The 16,580-nt window shown below is 49.1% G+C and overlaps 1 pseudogene across 1 annotated transcript in view; it reads left to right on the top strand.

Annotated features, from left to right (window-relative positions):
• Window positions 1-16,580, top strand: part of LOC311188295 (HLA class I histocompatibility antigen, alpha chain G-like) — a 362,054-nt pseudogene that overhangs the window by 94,572 nt on the left and 250,902 nt on the right. Inside the window, exon 4 of the transcript in view lies at window positions 6,409-6,684. The product of the transcript in view is annotated as an HLA class I histocompatibility antigen, alpha chain G-like (transcript). The remainder of the gene's footprint in view (window positions 1-6,408; window positions 6,685-16,580) is intronic.

The following is a 16,580-nucleotide window of genomic DNA, read 5'->3' as shown; positions in this document are numbered from 1 at the left end:
CACCTAAATCACACACAGTACTGTACATCAGTGTTGCTTCAATTGAAAAACTTAAAATTGCCCTCGGGAAAGGAACGGGGAGCTGAAGGGAAAAGCATCTGCTTTGCTGTCTCCAGGGTGTGGTCATCAAGGGGCTGCAGAGAGAGGCTGTGGGGAGAGAAGATGGCGCCTCAGACACGGGGCAGCTCCAGGGCCTCCTCTCCTCTCCCCCACTCCCCCCACCCCAGCCTGGTGCCAGGGCTGCTCACAGGGCATCTCACCCCCTCCCCCAGGGATGCTCAGCCCCAGCTCACCCTCTCAGCCTGAGGCACACACACCCAGCCTCTCCCCTGGCTGCCAGACTAGGACAGCGCCGCAGCGCCCCCGCGTGGCCACGGGGCTGAGGACAGAGCACAGGTACCCTCTGGTCTCCCAGGTCTTCCTGGGGCTCCCAGAGGAACAGAACTGTGCACACATGGGGGAACCTCCATCCAGAATCAGGTTCTGTGTCTGAACTGTTTCCCCAAACACAGGCTGACATGCTGGTCCCTCTCCACTAATAACCACAGACTTTGTTTCAAGGAGGAGCAGGTCCCCAGGCCATTACACCTGGATGCAAGAACCAGGATGGCCCCACAAACACACCAGGTCTCAGTCTCCTGGGATGAGACCTTGACCCAAGGTCACTTGTTTCCCTGCTGACTCCAGGGTTGAAGCTCCTTCCCCAGGGAATCAACTCTAAACTCTTCACCCCTAGGATGGGCTGGAGGAGGGAAGAGGTCATAGGCTAGCAATAGGGGTGGCTCCTGGAGGGGTGAGGGAGGGAGGAAATAGGGGCTGAAATACACTGCTGAGTGGAGCAGCGGGTAAGACATGAGAGGTCTGCTGCTCCATGTGGGTCACCTCCCTGGCTGGGAGATGGAACTTGTGCTGCAGTGGCTGCAGATAGCTTCATAGTGCATAACCCTTGTGCCACCAGAGAGGCCCCTAAAAATCAACTTTATTTTGAAGGACAGTTTTGGTGAATATAGAATTCTTACTTGGCCTCCTTTTCCTAGAGGGCCTTGAGTATTTCACTGCAGGCTCTTCTGTCCTCAGCTGTTCTGAAGAGAAACCAGCCATTGATCAAATTGTTGCTCCTGGTGCATTAGTCATTTACATGTTTGTAACAATTACTGTAAAAGTATGCAGCTTAAAACAACAAAGATTTGGTATTTCACACATTTTCTGTGGGTGAGGAGTCCAGAGAACTTCAGTTTGGTGATTTCAGCTCGGGGGTCTCATGAGGCTGCAATCATGATGTCAGGCCAAAGAAAAGGCTTGATGGACATGGAAGGATCTACATAAAGGCTCATGCATGTGGCTGCTGGAAAACAGCCTCACTTCCTCACCATGTGAGTGTCGCCTTATCTGAGTGCCCACGCAGTGCAGCACGGCAAATATCTTACCCCAGAGAGTGAGCAGGAGAGATCAAGCAGGAGATCACAGCTCCTTTTGAGCCTTACTGTGAAGTGGCACAGGCACCCCAGCCTCCTCCATGAGCAGGGAGCCAGCAAGTCCAGGGACTCACAAGAGGGAAACTGGCCTTGACCTCTTGAGCATAAAAAAAAAAATGGTGGATATTTGAAAAACTTCTACTGTCCATCATCTGGCCACTAAATATTTATATCCTTTTGTCAAAGAGAGAGAAGTATTCTGATACCTTGTAGAGAGTGGTCAGGCTTTATTCAAACAAGCAACATGGAGAAATCACACTTTATTCCAAATACATTAAAGATCTAAGATTTAACACATCTGGAATCTTTTTTATTTTTCTGGGGATTCCTTTTCTTCCCCACTGAAGTTGGACATTTGCCAGAACCAGGCAAAATCTGCCCCTGCAGTGTGCACAGCTGGGCCCCTGCTCTGTTGCTTCAGTCTCCATTTGCTGCATTTCCATCCTGGGTCTTGAATTTGACTTGTCTCCATATGATTCAATGGTCAACCAAGGTTTTGGACTGGATGTTGGCTTTTACTCACTTGTTCCTGGCGTACCCAAATACCCAAATGCAGCCACCAGATCTGATGTTTGATTCCTCAATTCAGTAAGATTTTTGCTTCTGGTTCTCTGAGCGTGTGTGGATTGGGAAAGTCATCAGTCTTAGGTGCAGATTCACAGATTGCACCAGGATGAGTCTGTCACTCAAGGGTAGAATGCCCTCTAAGTTCTTCCTGGTTTTCCAGCAGTTTCTCTTGAGTGTCCCACACCTCAGCACAGTTTAGTGGTCATTCAGGGATTTGACAGAGTTTGTTTTCAGATTTGGGATGTCACCTCTCCATCTGTTGTTGAAATACATGTTGCTTAAACTATCTGGATATGCCATATTTTAAGGATATACCTAAAATCCACGTATAAAAATCCATGACTTCCACACAAAGGTATTTTTATTATACATTATATTTTATTATACAATTTTATTATACAACAAAATATTGGGGGGCAGATACTGAAACTTAGGTATGTACTGTCAATATGGTAGCTACAAGCCACATATGGCTTTTAATTTAATTTAATTTTTTTAAACAAACACTTTTTTTTAAAGATTTATTTATTTATTATTTATACAAGCACTGGGTACAGTCAGAAGCGCGGGAGGGTGAGAGATTTCACCAGAGCCAGAGCGGGGAGCAGAGCAGGCAGAAGGACCGAAGTACACTGCTGAGGGGAGCAGTGGGCGGCAGGAGAGGTCTGCGCACCATGTGGGACCCTCCTCCGGTGGCTGGGGAGCAGCCTGGGATTGAACGGTCAGCCACAGGCAGCTTTGCAACCCAGTGCTCAAGCGCTACGCCACCGGGGAGGCCCGGCTTTTTAATTTTAAATGATATATAGTAAAATATGCAATATCTCAGCTTATGAGCCACATTTCAAGTGTTCAATAGTTAGAGGCACCATATTGGTCAGTGCATATATAGAACATTTTTTCGTCCAGAACATTCTGTTGGCCAGCACAGCTCTTCATGCTTTGGGAGCATCAAGACAGATGCATTAAACACATAAAATCAAGGGGCCAATATTATCTCTCTTAAAGATGAGGCGAGGTCCCTGGATGGAAATAATATTAAGCAGGTGAAAAACAAAATCAAAAAAGATTATCAGTGGGTCTGGTACCTCCAGACACAAACAGTCCCAGTTCCAAATGGAAGCACCTGTCTCTCTAATTCCCTTCTCAGACTGAGGACTCTCTCTCATCATCTCTGAGGAATGAGTTTTCTTCCAGGGTGTCCAGGGGCAAAGCTCTAAGAAAAACTTTGGAAATAGGACATCCAAACCAAGGAGATGGATTCTGGGTGCTCAATAAGAGACAAAGGCAGAGAACACTTGGGAAACTCTCCCTGGTTCACTGAGAAAAGCATTTCCAAAGTAGGTCTGTGGAATCCTTGAGATCACCCAGAACCTTTCACGGGATACAGGAGGACAAAACCATTTTTATAACATTACTTTGACACCATTTGCCTTTCACTATTTTGACATTTGCTAAAGTAAAACTTAGTAAGAATGGAAATTATAGTACCAACTGCAGTGTAGTTATTCTTCACCACCAATTTCTCGCAGGAAAAAAAAAAAATCCAAACCAGTTTCACTTCAAAATGTCCTGGTTAAATCACGAAAGCATATTTTCTATTTATCATCCTGAAATCCACATTTTTTACAGGTCTGAAACGATGACAAGGACGTGCACATAAGGCACTTCTGCTACAGTCCAAAGGGCCGTGTCCCAGGGAGAAAAATGTATGACATGAATTTGCCTCTTGTTTTAGGCAATATCATTTTTAATTGAAGGAATGAGTTGATAAAACCATGGTTCCTTAGACTAGTTGAACTGGCAGACACTTTCCTGAAAATGAACGTGAGTCTGTCCTTTTTAAAAATCAACTGAGGGCACTTGTTGCCTTGATAAAATGTAAACTCCCAGAGAAAACCAGAATTATGGAAAATTGAGTCCTATCACGTTGACAAATTACAGTATGGGCTAATTTTTCTTTTGGGATCTGTGGTAAAAAATAAAACATGTAATTTTGGATAACTTGACCCCAGTATAATTAACACTATATATTTATATAAGACATAGTGAAACAATAGGTAACTTTTTAAAAAAAATCATACAATTGTACAATATCCATTAATATACAAGAGAGCACTAGGGAGTTAATATAACAGAATAGGGAATATTCAATGACATTGTTTCAGATTTCACTTTGCAAATAACCTTTGAGAAAATATAACTTATATAGTTATGATTGAGTATGAAAGTTGTAACAAAGTTGAATATCCATAATCTGAAAAGGTTATTAAAAGACTATTCCTACATATTTCCATGAGATTGTATATTTTTTCATAGATTTCAAACAAAACATTCAATGTAGAAGAAACTATGGAAACTAAAATATCTTCTGAGACAAAAATGACAGTTGCAAAAATATAAAATGTAAAAGTTCCCCTTTTTTTCATTATCCTTATGTTTACAGAAAGTTATTTTCTTAAAAATGCTTTGTTTGGGCCTCCCTGGTGGTGCAAGGGGTTAAGATGCAACCTATGAAGCTGCCTGCAGCCACTGCAGCATGAGTTCAATCCCTGGCCAGGGAGCTACCCCACATAGTGCAGCAGACCTCTGCAGCCTAGCCCCCTGCTCCCCTCAGCAGTGTGTTTCAGTACATCTGCCTGATGTGCTCCCCACTCAGTCTGTGGTCAATCCTCTCACCCCAACCATCTCTGGCCTGCACCTCAGCTCTTCTATGCATAAGTAAGTAAATCTTTAAAAAAATGCTTTGTTAGCATACATTGGTTATTAATATTCTAAAGTAAGAAAGTAATACCATCTTAAAAGCCTTTATTCTAGTAAATATTTAAAGCTGTAACCCACATAAAAAAATATGCATGGGATCCGTAATAATTTGTGAGACTGTAGAGACATCCTGAAAGAAAAATGTTTGAGAATCGCTGACCCATTTCCTGGGCCTGGACTCAGGGAGAAGGTGTGGGTGTTTCAAAGGTTCTGGTGCAGGAGAGGAGGGTCTCGGGGTGTGGCTCTCAAGGTCTCAGTCCCCAGGGCGCTGTCTGGGGCGGGAAGGTTACTGTTGGGGATTCCTCATCTCCCCAGTTTCACTTCTTCTTCTTTTTTTTTTTTTGAATACTTTAAAATTTTTATTTTGAAATAATTGTAAACTCAAACAGATTCTCACAATAGTAACAACTTGCTGTATTGTACAATATTACAACCAGGACATTGATATGGATATAATCCGTTGACCGTATTCAGATGTCACCAAGCTCTATACTTCCTTATTTGTGTGCTATTGGGTATTTATGTTATTCCATGCAAATTTCATTACTTCTTGCATCTTGCCACCACCTACAAGATATGGAAATGTTACATCACCACAGGGCTCCCTCCTATTACTCCTACACACTCCATTCATCCAGTTTCGCTTCTTACAGCCTGCGTCGAGTCCTTCCTCCTGGATACTGGTGACTCACCCCAGGGCTCACTCCCCATTGCCTGGAGGTCTCCAGAGCAGCCAATCAGCAGCCCCGCGGCTCCCGTTCCAAAGCCCTCACCCGCCCGCCGGGACTCGGTCTCCCCAGCCCGGGTGGAGGCGCGTCCTGGGGGATGGGGGGCGCAGCCCTCCTGCTCCTGCTCGCGGTGGCCACGGCCCCGAGGGGGACCCGGGCAGGTGAGTGCGGGTCGGGAGGGGACAGGGCGCTCCCAGAGGCGGGAGCGAGGGCGTGGGCGGGCGTGGGAAAGGCGCGACCTCGCCGCCGCCCTAGTTGTCCCCCCACCTCGGCCCCGCCCCGTCCTGGCCCCTTTCCGTCCCCCCGAGACCCCAGCCTCCTCTGGCCCCCCGAGTCCCGGCCATTTTCGTCCCGCAGCCGCTTTTCACTCTCACTCGTCTTTCACCCACTTTCTGTCTCGTGGGCGCCCCCCGGGATTCGAGCCCCCGAAGGGGAGAAGAATAGCCCGGGTCTCCCCTCCCGCCCCCAGGCCCCCACTCCCTGAGGGTTTTTCACACCGCGATGTCCCGGCCCGGCCTCGGGGAGCCCCGGTACATCGCCGTGGGCTACGTGGACGACACGCAGTTCGGGCGGTTCGACAGCGACTCCCCGGACCAGAGCGCGGAGCCGCGGGCGCCCTGGGCGGAGAGCTTGGGGCAGGAGGAGCGGGACGAGGAGACTTGGCACCAAAGGGACAACATACTATGGTACGGAGCTCAGCTGGACACCCTGCGCGACCTCTACAACCAGAGCGAGACCGGTGAGCTGGCGCGGGTCCGGGCCGGGTCAGCACCCCCATCTCCACGGACGGGGGTCGCCCAGGGTCTCCCCCTCCAGGCTTCTCTGCAACCTGCCCGGGAACAGAACGCGGGGCTTTCACCCCGTTTCATTCTGGACAGGCTCTCACACCCTCCAGAGGATGTCTGGCTGCGACATGGGGCCCGACGGGCGCCTCCTCCGCGCGTACAGACAGTTCGCCTACAACGGCGCCGATTACCTGGCCCTGAACGGGGACCTGCGCTCCTGGACCGCGGCGGACACGGCAGCTCAGATCACCCGGCGCGAGTGGGAGGCCCGGGGTGAGGCAGAGAAATTCAGGAACTATGCGGAGGGCAAGTGCTTGAGGTGGCTGCGCACATTCCTGGCGCACTGGAAGGAGACTCTGCAGCGCACGGGTAAGAGGGGCCTGGAGGCCTCCCGGTCCCCCCCTGCCTGGAGTCACTGCGGGAAATGAGTCCTCTCTCTAGTCCCGAGAGGGGGGCTCCGCTGGGGTTCATGTTCTGCACTAGAGAGACTCCCAGAGACTCAGGCTTCTCCTGAAGGACAGGGAAGGGATCCCGTCTCTCCTGAGAAAGACAGACAGTCCCTGACATCACCCTTCACCGGGTCCTTTCGACCAGGGGCCTGTTTGAGAACCACGAGTTTCTCTCTCAGTCTTGTTTCTGGTCTGAGAACATTTTCAGTTATGTGATTCCTGCTTTTCTGTGTCCTTCACCTTCCACCCAGGTCAGGAATAAAAAGTCTGTGTTCCACTCCCTCTGCTTCATCCCACCCTGGGTTTTCGTCCTCATTCTAGAACTTTCTAAGGAATAGGAGAATCTCACAGATTCCCCAGATTAGCCTGTTTTTTACATTTTATGCTTCTTCCTGCCACACCAGTTGTCTTGTCCATTGTGAGGATGGTCTCATGAGGATTCTTCAGTGTCCATGGAGGAAATATAAAGTGAGTTTTCTGATTTACCACCTCAGATCCCCCAAAAACACGCATGACCCACCACCCCACCTCTGAGCATGAGGTCACCCTGAAGTGCTGGGCCCTGGGCTTCTACCCTGCGGACATCACCCTAACCTGGCAGCGAGATGGGGAGGACCTGACCCAGGAGATGGAGCTGGTGGAGACCAGGCCTGGGGGAGATGGAACTTTCCAGAAGTGGGCGGCTATGGTGGTGCCTTCTGGAGAGGAGCAGAGATACACGTGCCACGCGCAGCATGAGGGGCTGTTGGAGCCCCAAGTCCTGAGATGGGGTGAGGAGGAGGATGTGGGCACTGAGGCTGTTCTCAGGGCCATCAGGAGCCCTTCTGGAGATCTTCAGGGGGTCAGGATAAGGTCTGGGGCTCAGGGTATGACCTTCCCTTCCCTTCCAGTGCCCCCTCCTCAGTCCTCCATCCCCACTGCGGGCATCATTGCTGGCCTGGTTCTCCTTGGAGCTGTGCTCACTGGAGCTGTGGTGGCTGCAGCTGTGATGTGAAGGAAGAAGCACTCAGGTAGGGAAGGGAGTGGGGGGATCTTGTCCACCGAGGGCTTTCACGTCCCAGGGAGAACTTGCCCTGCCTGGTTAATGGGAAGTACCATCCACACACACGTGTGTTGCCCAGAGGGCATTTGGTCCAGTCCCCCCTCATGTCCTTTCTTCTTTTTTCCCAGTAATGACCTGGGTTTTTCTTTACTCACAGTTCTGAAAACTTCCCTGTTGTGCAGGATTAAAAGATTCCTTTAGGTCTTCTGACCTGACTGCTCCCTGGTCTCACATGATGTTTCTTCCCACAGGAGGACAAGGAGGAAGCTACACTCAGGCTGCAGGTAAGTGTGGATCAGGGGTTTGAACCCTGAGCCCCTGGGAACAGTATAAATGGACTCCATGGGGGAGTCACCCTCATCAGTCCCTCCTGTGGTCTCATCTCTGACCAGGTTCTGTTTTGTTCTCAACCAGGCAACGACAGTGCCCAGGGCTCTGATGTGTCTCTCAGCCCCTAAGGATCTTTTACAATGAACCAGATGAGGCTCCTGTTGTGCACACCCTAGGCAGCAGGGCGATGATGTCACTGTTGTTCTTAACTGTGATATTGAGCTTTTGTTCATATTTTTACTTTTCTATGACTACAGTTGCTGTTTGTATGGAAGTTTTGTACATTTTTATAGAGGAAGTGCTATTTATTTATTACACTATTTTGTCCTTATTAATATTAGGTTATTTCTTTCTGATCATTGAGTTTTAGGCATTATGTGTAGATACAGTCCTTTATCAGATTCGTGACTTGCAAATGTTTCCCCCCCACACTGTGACCTGAACTCCTTTACTGATGGGAAAACAAACACTATTGCCCAGACAGGAGCATGGAGATTAAAAAAACATAGACACACACACACACGCATATATATGCGTGTGTGTGTGTGTATATGTGTGTGTGTGTATTTTTTTTTTAGAAGAGAAAAGATAAATTGCTTACTGGTTTTGAGCAGATACTGGCTCACTGGGGTGTTGGGGGTGGAGGGGAATGACTTATGCATATCCTTGAGTGTTATTTAAATGTCCTTGTGTGAGTATGAAATATGCTTTCTAAAGTAAATTACACTTCATTCCTCAAGTTATAAAACTCTTCACACATCATGACCAAATCATGTGTTAAGACCAGACTGACATGTGGGTTACAAGTGATGAACCCGCACATCATAGTTACAAAGTCATGGTTTCCCTTTGGGTTCACTCTGGTGTTGTCAGTTCTCAGGGTGCTGAACAAATGTATTATGTGTAGATACAGTCCTTTATCAGATTTGTGATTTGCAAATGTTTCCCCCCACACTCTGACCTGAACTCCTTTACTGATGGGAAAACAAACACTATTGCCCAGACAATACCTGTGTCCATCATGAGAATATCATGCAGAATATTTTCACTGCCCCTAATGTCTTCTGTGCTCCAAGGAAGCAAAAGAAAAAAAAAAAAAAAAAAAAAAAATGGAATCACATCAGACTAAAAAGCTTCTATGTAGTGAAGGAAACTATCGTTAAAATGAAAAGACAATATCAAATCGGAGAAACTATTTGCACATCATCAATCCAACAAGAAGTTAATATCCAAAATCTACAAAGAATTCCAAAACAAGAAAAAAACTCAAAGCAGGGCAGAGGAGCTAAATAGGTACTTTTCTGAAGAAGACAGACATGTGGCCAATAGGATAAATGTTTGTCATCATGTGCTGTCAGGAAAATGCCAACTAAGACCACAAGGAGTTACCACCTCACACTGTGAGAATGACCCACTGAAGGGTGTGGAGGAAAAGGAACTCTGGCACATGGTGGGTGGGAATGATGTCTGATCCTGTTAGCAGGCTGAATGAGGGGTTCCCTGGACCCTCAAAACTACACAATCTACATGGGGTCTGCCATCAGCTGCATAAAGACAAAACATAATCTAAAGTGTAAGACCTTCAATAGAAAAGAACTTTAATACAATTAGTATAAAATAGAGAATCAGTGTGCAATAGAGAGAGAGAGAGAGAAGAGAAAGAATATAGTTAGAATAGTTCCCAAGTGAAGCATCCAAAGTTACCTGTCCCCTCATGGGTAAGTGCCCAGCCAAACAGGCTTGGCCCAAAGCAGGCCCACTGGGGCCCGAAGGCCTGCCACAAGGCTAAGGCACCTACTGGTAGAGACCCATGGGACAGGGCAGGAGGGGCCAGGCAAGTCTGGAAGGACAAGAGCAAAATAAAAATCCACATCAAGATAACAGCTGCCATTGTCAGCTTCCCCATGGGCCTCCCACCCACATCTTTGTCTCTTTCATGTGTCTCTTTCCATGTCCTCAATTCCCTGGCACAAGTCCACATCTGAGGAACAAGCCTGGCTTCTTCTTCACATTTCTCTCTCTCCATGAGCCTCCTCCAGTCTTCTTTCCACATCTCACTCCACATCTTCCTCCTCTTCCTTAGCTTCTCATCCCTGCTCAGCCCCACCTTTCCTTGGGTGGGGCGGTAACCTGGAACCTTTCTTTTCTATGGATAGCACATAGGTCCTGCCACTATAGGAAAAAAATAAAGAAGGTTCCTCAAAATGGTCAAGCATCCCATTCCTTGGTATTTATCCAAAGAAGGTAAAAACACTAATTCTGAGGAATATGCGCCTCCTCTGGTCACTGCAGCACTGTCCACCATAACCAAGCTATGGAGACAATGTAAGTGCCGAACGGCAGATGAGGGGATAAAGAACACAAGCTATATGCACAATGGAATACTATTTGGCTGTGAAAAAGATGAAATATTGAATTTGCAACAATATGGATAGATATATGGATGGGATTATGCTAAGTGAAATAAGTTGGAAGGAGAAAGTTAAATACTGGATGATTTCATTCATATTTGGAATGTAAGGAAACAGAGCAGGGACAGACTAAACTAAAACATAAACTAAATCAAAACATACTCTATATACATGACTGCAGAGTTGAAGCTATGGGCTGGGGTAAGAGTAGGAAACAAAGTAGGAAGAGGGCCTATGGACTATGGTGAAGACTATGCGTGCCCTTAGGGTGGGTGTGATGTGGTAACAAACATCTGAAGAGGCTTGACCCTTGTCTCTGAACACATACAGTGTGTAAACCAATGCTAATCTCAACTGAATAATACAATGAGGGGAAAAAGAAAAAAAGTAAATTATCTCCTCTCTCAGTCACTGACCTCAGGACTTTGCCTTCGCCTCCTCACTGTCATGCAGGCTGAGGGGCTGGTTTCCCACAAGGTCAGAGGCAGGAGGTGCAGGGACTCCTGGGGCTGCTCAAACCCCGCTGAGTAGAGACACTGCAGAGAGGGCGGCTCTGAGGGGACCAGAGACAGAGGGTCAGAGTAACCCCAGTGCTGAGTTGAGGATCTGGTTCCCAAGGAGAGGGGAGTGCATGTGTGCGTGTGTGTGTGTGTAACAGGAATGAAGGATACACAACATAAGATGATGGGAAGTCAATTAACATCAAGCCCCGGAATAAATTAATTCAAATCACACACAGAGTAAAGAGTGTCAGAACACCTCAATAAATACAGTTCCATGGAGAAGCAGCTTCTGAGTAGGACTGAAAAAGCATTGGACCTGAAGAAGAGGAGGAGGTTTAGAAATATCTCATGGTTGGCTTGAGGTGTAAAGAGCTGGGCAATACCCCTCCCCCCACCCTGGCCCCTGCTGGATGTGGTGGCATCTTCACCCCTGACAGCTCCCTCCCCCAAACCTAAACATTCATCTCCTTTGGAGTCACCTGTATATGTACATATATGTATATGTGTAATCCCAGCTTCTTCTTAATTTCCCACCTGTCTGGGGCATTTAGGTGGTTCCCATAGCTTGGCTACTGTAAATAGTGCTGCAGTGGTGACGGGAGTGCAGGTCCCTTCACAGGAGAGTATTTATCCTCTGTGAGGAGATCCTCAGAGTGGAATTGCTGGGTCCAAAGGCAGAACCACATTTACTCTTTTAAGAAGCCTCAATACTGTTTCCATAAGGGCTGGCTCAGTCTATATCCAAAAACAATGCAGGACTATCCCCTTTTTTTCCATATCCTTGCCAGCACTTGAGTTTCTGGTCTTTTGGATATGGGCCATTCTCACAGTGTGAATTGGTTTAAACCAGGGGATCATAAAGGCACAAAATGTGGGCAAAAAGAAATCCTGTAACACTCAGGCCAACACAAGGCTGTCTCACACTGTGAAAGAAAATAATCATGAAGAAATTCAGGTGAATGACCTGAGTGTTAACATTATCAATGGTCCACTGCATTCTCAAGATGTCCTCCTGAAAGCATCCCCATCACCTAGTGCCAGCCTCTCTGCCTCAACCCCCACCCCCACGGCAGTCCTCCAGGGTCTCACCTTTAGGGGCTGAGATACACTTCAGAGCACTGGGACTATGGCTGCCTGGGGGAGAACACAACAAAACTTGGTCAGAGATGAGACCACGGGAGGAACTGATGAGTGTAACTTCCCCATGGGCTCCATCTACACTGTCCCCAAGGGCTCAGGGATCCAACCCCTGATCCACTCTTACCTGCAGCCTGAGTGTAGTTTCCTCCTTGTCCTCCTGTGGGAAGAAGCATCATGTGAGACCAGGAAGGAGTCAGGTCAGAAGCCTAAAAGAATCTTCTAATCCTGTACCACAGGGAAGTTTCCAGAACTGTGAGTAAAGTCCCAGGTCAGGACTGGGAAAAATGAAGAAAGGGGGTGAGGGGGGACTGGACCAAATGCCCTCTGGGCAACACCCGTGTGTGTGGATGGTATTTCCATTAACCAGGCAGGGCAAGTTCTCCCTGGGATGTGAAAGCTCTCAGTGGGCAAGATCCCCCACTCCCTTCCCTACCTGAGCACTTCTTCTATACCCTCACACATAAAGCTACCTTTAGTGTAATCAGCACACCTACAAAGAAAACTGAGCTGGAAATGAGGACCATGGCAAGGATGAGAACTGAGAACTCCTGGAAAGGAGCAGAGACACACATGCCATGTGCAGTATGAGGGGCTGCTGGAGCCCCAAGTCCTGAGAAGGGGTAAGGAGGGGGATGTGGGCACACGGCTGACTCAGGGGCATCAGAAGCCCTTCTAGAAACCTTCAGAGGGTCAGATTGAGGCCTCAGGTTCAGGGTCTGACATTCCCTTCCCTTCCAGTGCCACCTCCACAGCTGCCCACTTCTGGAAGTTTCCATTCCCCCCTCCCTGGTCTGGAGTTCACCAGCTCTGTGTGCTGAGTCAGGTCCTCCCCATCTCGCTGCCAGGTGAGGGTGATGTCCGCAGGGTAGAAGCTCAGGGCCCAACACCTCAGGGTGACCTCATGCTCAGAGATGGGGTGATGGGTCATGTATGGCGATTGGGGGGCCTGAGTAGGAAGAATCAGAAATTTCATGCTTTGTGTTTCCTCCATGGACACTGAAGCAGCCTCATGTGACCATCCTCCAGTGGACAGAACAGTATGCTTGGAGGGAGGAAGCACAAACCCCAGAAACCAGCCTGGTCTGGGAGTCCAGGAGAGCAGGTGAGAGCCCAGGGTGGGATGCAGGTCTCTGAGCATTTTGTTGCTGACTTGGGTGGAGGGTGATGACACAGACAGGCAGGAGTGAGATCTCCAAAAATGCTCTCTCACCAAAAAACAAGATCTCGAGAGAGAAACTCGTTGCTCCTAAGATGGCTGCTGGTGAAAAGGGTCCTGTGCAGGGTGATTTCAGGGGTGGTCTCCCCTCTTTCTCAGGAGAAATTCGATTCCTGAACTGTCCTTCAGAAAAAGTAGGAGCCTCTGGGCCAGTCTCCATCCCAGAGCTGGAAAACGTGGCCGACAGCTCCCTCTCTGGCCAGAAGGGGGCGCTTTCTCACCATGATTCCATTTCCCTGCGGGGTGCGCGCCTCGGGGAGATCAAAGCCCCGCAGCCCCTCTTCAGCCCCGCCCTTCAGTCACCCCGTGGTCTCCCGCCCGCACCCGATCTCCCGCCCTGAATAATCCTAAACTTAAATAAAACCTAAAGGGTGAAAGTCCCGCGGGCTCTTCCCTGGTCAAGGGGCCTGGCAGGGGCCACGGCCTCGGGGGTCACGGGGCCCCGAGACTCGGGGCGGGGGGTGGGGCGGGAGCGGTGACCCGCCCCGGCCCGCGCTGCTCCCCGGCCCGGCTCTGGCTGCGGCGGCCGCGCGGGGCCTCCAGGAGCGCTTGGAGCCTCCGCGCCGAGTGTCTGCGGAGCCGCGTCTCCTCGCCCGACCCGACCGCCCCGCCCGCCCGCCCAGGGGCCCGCGGCTCCGCGCTCTGGCCCGGGGAGTCGCTGTCGAACCCCGAACTGCGTGTCGTCCACGTAGCCCCCGCGATGCACCGGGGCTCCGCGAGGCCGGGCGGGACATGACCATTTCTAACACCCTCAGAGAGGGGGAGCCTGGGGGCGGGGAGGGGTGAAAGCAGGGCGGACCCTCCTCCCGGGGCAGGTCCTGAGTCCCAGGGAGATGGGGCAGGGGAGAAAGTGTCCAGGAGGGAGGGAGCTCCAGAGACTGAACATGGGCAGCGGGTCCAGAAGGGGCAAGACTCGGGGGACAAAAGGAGGAGGCAGGGTGGGGGGACAGAAAGGGACCAGGACTGAGGGGGCCACGGGGGTGACAGAGGGGCCTAAGGCAGCAGCTTCCTCTGCAGAAGCCTTTTCCCTCCACCCTGCACTCACCAGCCCAGGTGTCTGTCTGGGCCAGAGCCCTGGAGAGAAGCAGCAGGAGGAGGTTGGGGGCCCCATGACCAGCACTCATTTTCAGGACAATGTCTGCTAATTAACCAAATCAAATAGCCACAGATTTTATCATTCATTCCTTCATGTGAAGATGGTATTGACTACAAAAAAAGAAAAACAGTCTAATTCATCTCATGCAAATATTTTCCTTAGCACATGGTAGTTGGGGACACAGCAGGAGTGTTGCGTGTGCACTTGCCTGTCATCACATCAGGTGCTGTAAAATGTGGATTTGAGGATGACAGAATAATGATAATTTTTAATGCTTCAACCAAGACACTTTGAAATGAAACTGGCTTGGACTTGTGTTTCTGAGGTAAGTAGTCGTGAAGAATAAGTGCAATTAGTAATATAAGCTCCATTTTTAGTAAGTTTTACCTCAGCAGATGGCAAAATAGTGAAAAAGCCAATGGTGTCTAAGTGGCGTTTTGAAAATAGTTTTGACCACATGGCTCCTGTAACAGGCTCTGGGTGACTTCAAGGATTCCACAACCACACTTTGAGAAATGCTTTTCTCAGTGAACCAGGGAGCATCTCCCAAGTGTTCTCTGCCTTTGCCTCCTCTTCTCTTCCCAGCATCCCTCTCCCTGGCTGGCTCCTGCCTCTCCAAGCTGCCTCCCCTGCAGATGCAATGGGGAGCAGAGAGAGGACCCTGGAGACATGGAGCTTGCTCTGTCATGAGAGATGGACAAGGAGTAAAGGTGACAAAGACACATGTAAACCCGACCTGAGCCAAAGGCTGGGAGGAAGGAGCGTGATTATTATGAAAGTAGAGCAGTAGGAGTGCTTCTATTATTTTACATAATATCAAAAGATGTAAAAAATATATTAAAAACAGGGCCTCCCTGGTGACATAAGGTTTAACTCTGAGTGCTCTCACTGCTTAGAACTGAGTTTGATCCCTGGCCAGGGAGCAACCCACATGGGGCAGCAGACCTCTCCTGTCTCACCCATCACTCCCCTCAGCAGTGGATTGCTGTGGAATTGGCCTATTCTGCTCCCTACTCTGTGTCTGGTGAATCCTCTCACCCTCTGCACCTCTGGCCTATACCCCAGTTCTTCTATGCATAAATAAATAAAAATGAATCTTAAAAACAAACAAAAAATTATATGCAGCATCAAGTACACGATCCATCTCAGACCCAGCAAACAGCAGAGCCTGAGGACCCAGTGGTGGTGCAGGTGCAACAAGACACAATGGGGGATTCAGTCAGTTAGAGTCAGGCTTTGTCATCAAATGAGTTTGATGCCAAATTAGAGAGGGTCAGTCCACCATTCCAGCTGTCAGGCCAGAAAGTCTGGGCTGGTCTGCAGCCCCAGCCAGTAGTCAGGCACCACCTGGGATAGACTCAAGGGATAGCTTAAACTAGCCCTTTGTTTAATTTTTCTATATCTATATCTAAGTGACATATTTGTCTTTCTCCTTTGGGCTTATTTCCTTTAGCTCCATCCATGTTGCCCCAGATGGCATGAGTTTATGTTTCTTGATGAGTAGTATCCTATTATCTATGTTCCATCCCTTCCACAGCTCGGCTACTGTAAATAGTGCTGCAGTGATCAGGGGGGTGCCCGTTTCCTTTGAAGTAGTGTAAGGTCCTCTGTGGGTGTGCTGGCACCTGCCACCCTAAAGGGAGCCAGAGTCTCTGAGAGCACCTGCTTATTCTGCACAGGGGGTTCCAGGAGGTTAGAAGTTCTGCAAACAGAACTTTTTTTTTTTAATTTTATTTATACAAGCACTGGGTACAGTCAGAAGCACGGGATGGTGAGAGAATTCACCAGAGCCAGAGCAGGGAGCAGAACAGGCAGAGGGACCGAAGTACATTGTTGAGGGGAGCAACGAGTGTCAGGAAAGGACTGTCTCACCATGTGGGACCCTCACCTGTGGCCAGGGATCGAACCGGCGCTGCAGAGGCTGCGGGCAGTAGAGGCTGCAAGCAGCTTCGCAGCCCAACACTCAACCACTGTGCCGCCAGGGGAGGCCCCCAAGGTTGTTGTTTCCAGAGCCTGAAGTCTCTTGCAATTGTGCACACGATTGAGAACCACAGTGATGAGTCCCATTCTGGGCACTA

This window comes from Talpa europaea (genome assembly GCF_964194135.1).
Source record: "Talpa europaea genome assembly, chromosome: 2".
NCBI lineage: Eukaryota > Metazoa > Chordata > Mammalia > Eulipotyphla > Talpidae > Talpa > Talpa europaea.
This window is presented reverse-complemented; position numbering and strand designations above follow the sequence as displayed.